This window comes from Sinocyclocheilus rhinocerous, unplaced genomic scaffold (assembly GCF_001515625.1).
Source record: "Sinocyclocheilus rhinocerous isolate Xijiao unplaced genomic scaffold, SAMN03320098_v1.1 scaffold28, whole genome shotgun sequence".
NCBI classification, from domain to species: domain Eukaryota; kingdom Metazoa; phylum Chordata; class Actinopteri; order Cypriniformes; family Cyprinidae; genus Sinocyclocheilus; species Sinocyclocheilus rhinocerous.
In genome coordinates this window covers 1,576,433-1,589,782 of record NW_015652416.1, presented here as the reverse complement: position 1 = coordinate 1,589,782, position 13,350 = coordinate 1,576,433, and positions in this window count along the sequence as shown.

Below are 13,350 nucleotides of genomic sequence, written 5' to 3'. Positions count from 1 at the left end.
CAATGCGGTGCCACTGCTCGTCACCGACAAATATACGTTAGCCCGGTGCTTTCTCTCAGATGCATATATATATACAGAGACACTCGCCCTCCCTTTCCTTATCACAGAAATAAGCATTTTTACAGAGTTTTAGCTATAAAAAGGCAAGAGCAGATAGCCCATAAATCTGGTCATAAAAATGTTAAGTTGTCAGAGGTGCCATCAGCTATCAATCGTGCGGTGGGAGGCTGGTGGTGGGGAAATCGGTGATAAAAAACAGCATTTTAGGGAAATTATGTCTAGTCTTCCATTTGCAAAGTGCTGCAGTCGTATCCCACCAGAATCTTAATCACGGGCTCCGATGCGGGCGGGTAGGAGAGAAGAGTGTGTGTGTGTGTGTGTGTGTGTGTGTGATGCAGGAGATCCAGGGAGGGTGGGCTTGTGCCTGAGGTGGAGTTGGAGATGGGGGAAAGAAATTATACAACTAGCATAAATCTCCTCTACAGTCTCTGTCTTCAACCCCCTACACACACACACACACACACACACACGGTCTCTCATCATCATCTCTCTATCTCCCACTTCATCGCATCTCTCTCTTCCTCTCTCACCTCAATTTGCACTCTTTATCCCTTTTTCTTCATTGTATCTTCCTACATCTAATCCCTTTTTCATTTTCTCCATCTATCTGTTATTTTCAGCACCTTCCTTGTTTCATTGATTTGCTGTTTTGTTGCCTCTTTTGCTGTATTCCCGACTGGATTGGTGGATACAGATTGGCATGTCTCCGTGAGATTTTTCTGTAGGACCGAGTGCATGTGGAAGTAAGAATATTTCCTCTTAGGTACATTTTATTATGCATCCTGTCACAAGGTGGCATTTGTGATGGGGCTCAGGATTACATGTTCATTTATTGCCACTGCATTTTAACGGCATAGATAGATTCATAGATGCGGAGTAAAAAGCACCTGGTCATGCCAGCGTTTTCTGTTCCTCATTGTTTTCCTCATTGCCAGTCTGTAAGGCCGAGTGTTGCTCATTGACTTGATGAATGCCTGAGTTTTCAGATCTGTGGCGCCATTTTTTAATTTAAGGTAATTTTGTTAATTAATTTGAAATGGCTCCAGAGTGCTTACAAGATGAGTGATGCCCCCTCAGAAAAGACACACGAATTACAGACAGAGAGATCGAGAGAGACACACACATTCACATTTTGCACCATTCGGGCCTTAAAAACTTGAAGGCAAATCAACTTGCTGGGTTTGGCATGAAAAGAGAACTAAAAACTCTATAAAGAGTGAAAGAAGAAATCCGAGATCAGTCAATAACAGATTTATAACATTAATACAAGGCATAATTTGTCTGTGTTTTCATTTCTATGCTTATCACTGGTTGGACGCTTCAGGATCTCAGCAAATGTCAATGTATTTTGTTTGTCTTGTTTATCATGAGTACTGGGTATTCAGATATCTTGCTCATTTGATATTCTGCGTTTTGCATACTGTGTAGCAGGGAAGAAGACTTATTCATACATAAGGCCTGTTTCTGAGGCTTCTCAGTCATGATGTAAGAACTTCTTGATGTCTCAGGTGTTGTGCTGCCACCTATAGTCTCACCAAAAGACTGCAGGCTAAAATCAGTGGCCTGAATATTCTGAATTATGAAAATCAGTTTTACTTTATTAAATGTGAACACATTCTCACTGAAAGTAAAGAAACAGAAATGTTTCATGAGCTGACTTTATTAATTATATTGCTTGTATTATGCCAAAATACAGTGTAATACAAATAATGTTGTGTATAATACAGGATTTCCTATAAATCCTATAAGGCTCCTTACTAAGAATGATAAATAGTATAACATTTCAATATAGATATAAAATTGTGTATATTTTTATTTTATCTTTGCATTTATTGTATTGTTTTAAGGAATCATGAAGTATATTTTAATAAAACTACACCTCATAATCTACAAAAGTGTTGCTTCATATACATCCTGTGCCATTACAGATTTATAAAACTTAAACACATCAATTATTCCATCTAAAGTCTGTCTCATAATATATTAGCTTTATTAGCACACTGTAACAAACTGTAACACAATAATTGACTGAATTGCTAAAAAGTCATCACAAACCATTAAAATGTATTTTTAAAAATGCAAGAAAAATTCTGACATTCAGGAACATGAAATGCTGAAACGTGAAAGGCTGAACATTTTTGTGTGCAAACTAATAAGATTTAATTATAAGTGTTGAGTAAAATAGTGCCAAAAGATTGTCAAACATCTTGACGCTTACATGTCAGCGTTGCTGCTGCAGAGCAATGGGACACCTCCCAACACTACATTGTGGATGTCTCCTTTCTTAGACACACCCTATCCCATGTTTGAGTCTCTACTAGCAAGCTGATGAGTCCATTCAGATGTGTTTGACTAGGAAGACTTACAAAATGTGTACTGCTGGGGGGCCTACAAGAACAGGGTGGTTGAGCCACTGCTTTGGATGTTTGGGGGAAGGGCAACATGCTGCAGTACTTTAGTATGCCGCCAGAGGGCGGTGAAATATTCACAAAACACAAACACTTACGTTCTGCCGAATGCAGTTCCAGTATGTATATCTACAGGAATGTATTTTGTATATTTTACAGCTGTTAAATTGTATTTATTATTTTTAGCATTAGTAGTAATAGTAGAAGTAGTTGTGATAAAAGCAGTAGTAGTAGAAGTGGTGGCAGTGGTAAAAAATAGTGGTGGTAGTAGTAATAATGATAATAAAATATTTATTTCTTCTGTTTATGAGTCTTAAAGTTTTTAGATTCCTAGCTGGACACCAACATTTGTGAATGAAATGGGCCATGTTACAAATGATACGTTTTTGTCTCTCAACTTAGAGACTATAAATACATATATTTATGGTTCATGTCCACTTATAGGCCTTTAACAAGGTATTACTCCCAACATTTATCATTTAAGAGTTTGTGTTAAATAAAAAGGACTTTGTTGGGGCCATCTTACTGTAACCATCCCAAACCGCGGCCAAATTACAAACTGCCAAAGCATTTGAGATGTCTTGACTTTCCAAAATAAGCCCGTAAGCTGCAGCTCAATGACTCTCAAATGTCATGCTATAATTTTTCCAGCCATAAAAATGTGAATGGATTTGTATTTCTTTTTAATGTTCAGGCAGTTTATCACTGATAATTATTAGAGGCAATAATGTAACTGTACATAGGAACTGTTAAGTTAACTCATCACGATGCCCTTTAAAATGCAAATGTCTGTGTTAAAAATGTCGAGAGATTCATTGTGGCTTTATTTTCATTCTCAACCACGTTGTAAAAAGAAGGGTAAAGAGAGCGAATGGCTCACTTTAGCTAGTGAAAGACTAGTTATGCAGTATGAAGAAATGAAGAATGTTTACCTCATAAAATAAGAAGATTTACACACACCATTTATACACATTAAAATTTCTGACCAACATTTCAAGAGAATGATATGCTGTGAATTATATGAGAGATTGTACTTTACTCTGAAGTAATCTCTCTATATCTCTCTCTATGTGTGTGTTTGGTGTCTGTGATCATGGGTATGTGGTTTTAACTTGTTTTGTGGGTCTGTGTCACTTCTGGTTCCCCAGGCCTCCATACAAGCTTGGTCATAAAATGTCTTTTTTTTTTCAGGGCAACTGTGTTAAAAGGAACACCTGTAACTCGATTCAGTGTTCTGGGCCGAGATGCCAATGGCATCTTTACAGCTCTTGGAATGAGGACACACACCTAAATAGACACTTTGTGTATACGAGCGAAGCACCGCACAGATACACATTCCCCAGCCGGAGAGAGGCCATGATGTCTTGAAGTGTGCATGTGAATGGGCACCATTTTGGCTTCGTGTGTGTGCGTGCGTGTGTTTGCACAGGCCCAGCGTGGAGGGGGATGGGAGAGCACGTGAGGACCCTGAGGATTCCTGCTAATGTTTTTGTCATTCGCTAGCCCCTGGGCTGGCAGAAACATTCGGTGCAAAAAGCATATGAGCACCCCCAATGATTTACCATTTATTTGGACATCTGCACGGAGCTTTTGCACTTTTAGCAATGTCTTGCTTTCTTCATATTTACGCACAAGCGCAAAACCTGACCTCTGCTCGTCGTTGGGCATGCCCCCTCGTCTTTCGGCTGATTCACCAGCAAAGTATCTGCGCGCACAGTCATCTCACCTGCCCAGTCGTAGCACTCTAAATCACGTCCTCTTCAGATCACACCTAACTCATGCGGCGAGTGCTCTCTGGCCTCGCTAAAATCTGCTGCCCTGCTGACACCCAGCACATCTTTACCAGCTGGGCTCATCAATCCTACTGACAGCTGCCTGGTACTGTGCGCAAACCTGGATGGCATCCAGAAAAGGAAACCAGTTTCTCTCTCTCGCTGACATGACATCCACACCCTGCACAGAAAATACCCGTCCACGACTCCATTCTGGTAAATATGGAGGCATATTTGACATTTGCCCCCAGAAGCGGTAGCAAAGTAATTTGTTGCACTTTTCTGTCACGCTAGGCCACAGCTGCCGAGTCTAAGAGTGGGAGAGGGGATGGCCGTCAATGACAGGTCTGAGTGCTGTGGGTGGGACTGCCTCTGTGGCATGTGTGTTGAAAGGATGACCAGAGGCCTTCTGTCTTTTCAAAAAATATAGTGTTATTAGCCCTCGTCTGTCCATAAGAGACACGCACACACACTTGCGCACAAACACAGCAGGCAAGCCATAATTAGCAGAGGAGCAGACAGACAGGATAATTGGTGGACGCTATATGTTCACAGCTCTGGTTCAAGTAGGGCTTGCCACAGAGTGTTTTACACCTCAAGAGGACAAATAGCTTGAGGAAGCAAAGTACGGATGGATTTATTGGTCACCTCTGAGTCTTTTGTTTTGAAAGGCCGACAATAAATCAGAATGTCAGCTTTAACGAATGGAATGACTTTCACAATGTTTGACACTTTTGAAGAGTCGATTTGAAGACATCGAAGATGTTTTTTTTTTATCTGCTGTATTTTTGAAACAGCAAGTCTTCAAAAGAGCAAAAAAGGGATGAAACGGACTCGCACAGGCACCCTAAGCCTAGAGCGGCACTTCTGATGTGTTCTTGGAAAGGCGTCAGTAGCAAAAGCGATTTTGAGTTCGTTCGCTCTACAACACACGCACTAGAACATACTAGAACAGACCCAGAATATATTCTGACCACAGTCAAAAAATCAATGGTACACAGACACATGACCACTAAATTCCTTCCAGTCTTTTCGTTTTAACAATATCCATAGTGTTTTTCAGCACTGAAAATATGCATGTCGTTTTCAACTGAGGAAGAAAGCTAGCTCGGGGGGAGGTGAAGGTAGCTCGGAGGGAGGGAGGGAGGAGAGAAAGAGAGAGGGGAAAGAGAAGCCGTGGGGGATGCTGCGTTTGGACATGACATTGTAAAACCTGAAGGCCTTTTATGACTTTTAGTGCCAAGGAGAATATACCACAACAAGAAGATCTCGGCTCACGTCGCAAACCTGTCTTTATGCCTCTCTTTATCTGTCTGTCTCTCCGTCGATCTTTCTTTTTGTCTGAAGATAAGAAAACTTGAGAATGGTGGATGATGTAATTAGTTTCATGTGGGTTTCAGGCTCTGTTGGCATACAAATGTAGCAGCATGTTGTTTGAGACATGTTTACAGCCAAACATTATGTCTTCCAATAAAAGTGTTTTGTGATAAAAGAACACTGGTAACTGTGGGACAATGATTAACATCACAAGAATGGGAGAGGAAGTATGAAGTGAAACTGGATCTGATCCAGTTTTGAGTCATGTGGGATTTTGATTGCCCTCATATTTTAGAACTAATCTGTCTGTGGAAAAAAGAAGAAAAAAAAACATCGGATAGCTGCGGTGATATTAATGAACATCTCAACTATAGTGCTTTCACTAGAATGTTGCTGTGAAAATCCACACACCTGAAAGAGCATACCTGAATAATGGATTATTAAGTGAGGCATATAAATTCTATCAGTAGACACATTATATAATGTCCAAGTTCTTGAGAAACAACTCAGATTTGGCTGGAATTAAGAGAGCATGTATGACGCAGTGAATAGGGAGCGTGCGTTTGCTTCCTGCTTGGCTGGCAATTTCCTCTGGCTTCGAACTGGCTCAATCCAAAGGGCAAGACCTTGGTTTTGGCCCTCGCTGCTGTCTGTTTACCATCCCTCCTCATAAACCGCCCCGCCGCGCCATCCAGCCACCCTCAGGTACTCATTCAGCCTGCAGCAAGTCTCAGCCAGTCAGCACAGTAAACACCCAGATGTCATTACCTGAGAACAGCAAGCCATCAGGAAAAACCATTAAGAAAAGTGGACTGTACCGCATGGACCAACAGACGACTATGTGTGGTGGAAAAGTAACAACTGGATTATGTAATGCTTTTGAGTGGTTAAATTTGAACCAAATACTCTTTGTATATTTAGAATACCTCTTTAAAGACAAAACACGTGTTTATGGCAAATTGGTCTGTTGCAAGCAATAAAAAAATTTGAAAATCATTACAACACAGCATTGCTTTAAAGAAATGTTACATATTGTGATTATTACATATTATTATATATTATGCATAATATTGTAATGTATAAAATTGGGCCTGTAATATTAGGCTATAATTTTAGAATTTGTATAGCATAAAAATATGGAATGTATACATCATATTTGATTACTGATGTAAGCAGGCATTCCCTTTTCCTTAAAATAAAGTCTTGCAAGCAAGCCTAAATGAATTCCTGTATTGTATTGCTTCGAAATTGTGGTCGATTAGTTTGCCTTTGTGTGAGTAAAGATGAAGGCTTCATTTTGTATGAGCCAGCTCGAATTCTATCTTACATTTTTAGCTAGAAAAACTCACAGACTATTTTCTATATTTCTCCATAGAGGTTTTTAAGAAATTAAACATTTAAAAAATTCTAAGCCTTTAACCAAACCAACACGTTAAGATTAATCGCTAAACTAAAACATTTGCTTCTGAAATGTCATTTGTCGGAAATTCGTAATTCCGAAATGACGTGAAAACCGAATTACGTAGAGCTACTTTATGTAGTTTTTATTTACATGCACAAAAAAAATGACAAGAAATGTTTTATTTAACAGGGTTTCACCTGTCTTGACCATTAAATTGCAACTCACATGCGCACGGGACATGCGCACAGAGAATAAAACGACAGGACGCCAATAAACAATTACAAATACTCGTTGTAAGATTGAGTTTATGAAATCACTGATAGACGTGCATTTAGTAAAGTGATAACTCGTTCACAAGACAGCCAAGACGTCTCTGATAAAAGTTGTAAAGACAACTGAAGACAAGACTGGTGGTGGTGGTTGAGGAGATTCCTCCCTTCCATGTAAAGCGCTTTGAGTGCCCAGAAAAGTGAAGAAATTAGTATTGGTTTGGTGTGATAATTTGCTTAAGCCCAAAAGTAATACACTGATTATTTACGTATATGCACACTATTATTATTGGACACTCTAATAATTATGAAAATAATATTCGATGCCATGAAATCGGGTTAATCCCGTAGTCAGAAGCGTTCATTACAGCGGCCTAGAAATATGTGAACTCAATTGATTTGGGAATTGATGTCCAATTGATGTGGATTTAGCAGCTTTCCAAGGGGGTCAACAAAGCTTCGATGTCTCTGCAGCTCTTCTTAAATGGTAAGCTATGTTTATGTCTTTGGCCGCTCTACCAAAATTGTGATTTGAGGCTTTCTCAGAATAGTTCGATCCTCGAGTTATGTCCTCATTCTTTTCATTAGGAATGATAATTGCCGAAATAATTTCCAAAATGAATTGTGAAAATGATTGGATTTTCACTACAGTTCAGTTCCTTTTAAGTCTAAGTTATTGCATTTATGTTGTTACATTTCTAACATTACATTTCTTGTACATATACTAATTCCAAAGGGCTGCTAAAAAGGAATCAACACTTTATCATATTACACTTTGGGCCTGAAACTCAATTTTACATTTACATTTAAATGTAATCACTTTTAAATGAAAATTAATTTAATTTTATTGGACTGTAGTTCTTTGTCATGAGCAATACATTAAAGTTAATGTGTCTTGACATATAATTATATAAAAGAACTTCGACTTTACTGACACTGGTAGCCATTCACCTTGTTATGGTTCACCCTCTGGACATTAGGGAAACTTACTGAACTTGAGTAGAGGAAGTTCATCTTTAACGAGATAATTTGACAGATTTGAAAAATTATGCAGTGAGAAGGCAGACAATTGTAGGAATTACATTATTATACTTTGGTTTAATCTTTGTTATGCTTCAATGTCTTGTACAAAATTATAATCAGGTCTGTTCCAATAATGAGGTATTTGTATTTTTAATATTTGACTACTGAATTAAATTCACCGTTAAATATCTCAAATTCATTATTTGTTTCAGTTTAACTATCGGCCCTGTGATATTTCAATATATAGTACAATAAAGAGCTTCATGAACCCATATGGTATAAGTACCATCCCAAATATAGGTGTTGTTTGTGACCGACTGCATTGATTCATGATAGAATAATTTTCATGCATATTCATACTCAGCCATTTTAGGTCTGTTCTCTTCCTTTGCTTTGTATGTGAGTGGAAAGGCAATAAATGCAAGCCATTGCATGTGGCTTTGTAACAGACGCTGTCCAAATCCAAATGTTTTAGTCTATAAGTGGGAGTCAAGGCTTAGCCAAGAGACACAGATAGTGACAAACGCTCCCTGGTTATTTAATTAGAGGCAGCTCTAATGTTTTCCATGTTTCTCTGGAGTGACTGGTGTACTGTAGGGAGGGGGAGCAGTGACATCAGTGACTTTAACTGGAACCAGATGGAGACTAATTAACAAAAGGGCAATGCTGTAATGGAAACTGAATCAGTGCTCACATACAGGTGTCAAAAAAGATAGAGGAACAATGCCTATTCATAACTGAGGGGAGAGAGATCACACCGGGTTGCCTTATGGACCTGGTTCAAGAAAGACATTTTTTCTCCATTGGGTCATGACTGGAGACCAGGAGCTTAGCTGGAGTACTTAAGAAATGTGTGGCTTGGGTTTGAGGCCTGGCCTTCACCACTAAAGGCACAAACCAAGTTAAATTTCCCAAAAGCTTGCTGTGTACTGTTTTGCATGACAACGAAGCCTTTTGTCATTAGCATTTTTTTTACTGTTGAGTGGAATAACAATTGATGCTTGGTATAGACGTGACAGGAGACTATAAAGGAGCGGGTCAGACGTGGTTGCGTGTTGTGATTCATGTAAAAACTAGAGCTTTCTGGGAAGGACGATGATAAGTGTAGACTGATTAACACAGACGGATGTTGCCTTAGTCTGCGGTGAATGCTGTGGTCAGATGCAATTCAGTATTGTCATATTAAATGCTTAGCTTGCCTAATAGCTGTGCATTAGTGAAAAATCTGATACATGTCTTTAAAGGGTTAGTTCACCCAAAAATGAAAATTCTGTCATTAATTACTCACCCTCGTGTCGTTTCAAACCCGTAAGACCTTCGTTCATCTTCGGAACACAAATTAAGATATTTTTGATGAAATCTGAGAGCTCTCTGACCCTGCATAGACAGCAACACAACTGAGATGTTCCCAGACCCAGAAACATAGTAAGGACATCTATAAAACAGTCCATGTAACATCAGTGGTTCAACTTCAATTTTGAACAACAAAAATAACATAATTTATTCAATAATTCTTCTCCCCGAGTTAACGTCTTCCGCCATTTTGGAGAGTACCACGACGCATGCGCGCGCTTTCCCCAGAACATAATCAACATAATCACCATTGTTTACGTTCAGCAAAAAGCACACGCATGCTCTCAGATTTTATCAAAAAATATCTTAATTTGTGTTCCAAAGATGAACGAAGGTTTTAAGGGTTTGGAACGACATGAGGGTGAGTAATTAATGACAGAATTTTCATTTTTGGGTAAACTAAGCCTTTAAGGCAAGACACTACAGGTGAATAGGTTAAAAAAATGTAACTAATAGATATAACCATACTTCCCCAGTTAATCTAAGTACATTAAGACAATTGTATGTTGTATTACAAGTGTTCTGAAATGTTATATGTAAATATGCAAATGAGACATTATCTAATTACATATGCACTAATTTGCATACATTTCCAGAACAGAAATCTGAACATTGGATGAAGCCAGGTTCAACATTTTTGTTTCATTTTGATAAAAATTTTGATGCCACGAAATCTGGTTAAATTTGGCAATTCAGATAAGAATTGAAATCTACAAATGCAAATAGAGTCATAGAATAAACACTTAAATGTGTATTTTGGATGTTTTCTATCCACTCGTTTGAAAGCAAAATGGCCCAAAATCTCAAAATTAACAAGTGCAAATAAGAGAAAAAATGTCTTGCCATTAGAAAGTTTTATGACTTTTTTTTCTACTCCATCTTAAATGGTTAATAAAAATATACTCACAGTTCTAACGTATTATGTCGCTTTTTTTATATATATTTGAAGCACAGAAATAATTTTACATTAAAGAAATAATTTGGCATTAACATCTTTCCAGTATTGTTCTGATAAGAATGCCTATAAATGCATTTTCTAGGTTCATATCCATATATTCAGTGTACCTTATAGGTGAAGTCATCCACTGGTTTTGCATAGCTTGTGATTTAATATTTATATGAAGGACAAATGGTGCAAATCAGAATAGTATTTTATGGAGTGATGTTAGACTTGATTAAGGAATGCTGACATAAAGATTGGCGGGTAACATATGGGAAAAATAAGTGGTGGTGCTGCTTAATTCAGATGCTCTACAAACTGAAAAAAATATATATTTTTTAGATACTAAGTAAAGGCCATAGTAACAGATGTGTGTTTTTAATAAATTAACTATTGTTTTCATCTTTAGTATATTGACTCCTAGATGACATCATCATATAGACCACCTTTTTCGATTACCATGCAAATTAACAATAGTCTATGCTTAGTATGATATACAGGCTTATGGTGTAATGGAATACTCGTAAACTTCACCATTGCATGAAGTCTCCCCTCTAGCTCTAATTTCAAGGACACGTCATAGGAAAAGAATGATAGAAATCAACAAAATTGGCATATGAGAGGGGTTTCTGACAGATTGAGTCCTGTATCTTTGTCACCACATTAAAAGTGTATGATTACTTTGTGTTTCTTTGTGATACATACTGTATCTGTATGCAGTGATGCCAAGAACCTCAGTAAAAATACTGTTTGTAGAGCTGTTTGGTTATCACACTTTTTGTTTAAAGGCACATTTATTGTGTTCCCTAGTCATTTATCTCACTTTTTATAGGTATAAAATATCTATAAAAATATAAATCCTATAAAGTAGCTAGTAAGGTGCATTAATACAATGCCATTAAAACGTTCGTTCCATAATCTAGTTACTATCAAAAAAGAGGTATGTGCCACCAGAATACCAGTGACTTCTTATCCCACATGCATGACTGAGATGTCAGAGATGCAGTCAACACAAACTATTTCATTTTGAGACCACAATTTATTTTACACCAAATAATTAATTGCTTGTCATGTTGCTAGAAATAAATAACAAAACAGGTCTTATTAATGTACACCATCTTCCCATAAGTACTCAATTGTATGTAGTAATGTCTAATTTATTGACAATTCAACTCCAGGATCACCTAAAGGAATACTGGTTAAAATTATTTTGTAAGTTAGGAACGCAAAATGATGAAGCCTTGTACAGCCACATACTGAGCTACTATGTTTCTGCAGTGTTTGAATTGATGTATTATTATTTTATTCCTTTTCTTTTGAACATAGTAGTAGAGGCTGAAGTTTGGATGTTGATATATTCAACTATTTTTTCCCCAGCAGTCGTCTTCATCTTTTGCTGCAAGGCATGTTGATTTTTTTCCTTGTAAATGTTTGCATTTTTGGTATTTTTCATAGTAATGCAAATGTGTGGCTAATATTAACAGGATTACATGAGTTGCTATATTTATTGCTGATTTATTGCACATTTTCTTGAAGTTGGAGTGTGTAATTTTTTCAGCATTAAAGTGTATTCTCTTATCCCAGCTCAAATGCCGAATCAACAGTAAGTAATTCATTCGTAGGTTTTATTCTGCCCAAAAAGTACAAACATTGTGGTTTGGTAGCCCTATCAAAACATTGGTGTTTGTTTGAGCATCCAACCTGTCTGACACAGTAACATTAATTTAACCAATGACAATAGCCACGAGCTTCCCTAATCAGTGGTTTAAAAAAAAACTATTTTTCAATTCAAATTGACACCAGTTGCACACACCTCAGTAGAGCATAGCAACTGGAGTGAGCTAGTTTTATGCAAACCACTATTAGTCTTTGTAGACTTGGTGCATATTACCAAAGGTCAAGGTTTGGCCGGTTAGCATAGTGCCTGGTTATTGTATGATTGTTTTTGTAGGGCTCTTAAAATGTGAAATTGACTTATATTTTTCCTTGTCTGCTGCCCTTTACATTACAGTTCAGGATAGTTGCTAGTAAAGGGTTTGAGACCAAGTGCATTCTTATGGTGACTTCAGCCAATCTGCGTTGTCATTACATCATTATCTTGCAGCTCCAGATTGTTTAGTCACATTGCATTATAGCTCAGGAACTTCTGTAGTCCCATGTACAAAGATGGCAGATTTTAAGTTGCATGCTTCCTGCCACTGAAATGAATAGGAATGCTAACAGATTCCCTAGGTTTTATAGACCTCTTTGCTTATTATACCAACCAGTGGTGCGTTTCCCAAAAGCATCGTTAGCCAACTATGGTCGCAAGTTCCGTCGTTACCAACATAGTTCAACGATTCGGTGTTTCCCGAAACCATAGTTCAAACAAACATTTGGTTAAATAGCAGAAGTTATTCCTCCACCACATGCGTGTGACGTCATTAACAATGGCCCTATGTTGTTGAACGAATGTGGTTCAAAGGACGGAGATGTGACTGTGTTCTGGAAACAGTCGTAACTAGCTAGTTCGTTTCAACAACAATGCATCGTACTATGGTGGTTAATCAGCGAGTTATGTCATTGAACGGGAAACGCACCCGGGTTTATCACTCTTGGTCAACTGGCTATGATAGCGCTTTTATCCTGTAATGTTACAAAGCATTTAAAGGGGTCATATGATGCAATTTCAAGTTTTCCTTTCTCTTTGGAATGTTACAAGCTGTTCATGAATAGATAAGATCCCTAAAGTTGCAAAGACTAAAGTCTCAAACCCAAAGAGATATTCTTTATAAAAGTTAAGACTGGTCCACGCCCTCCTAAAACG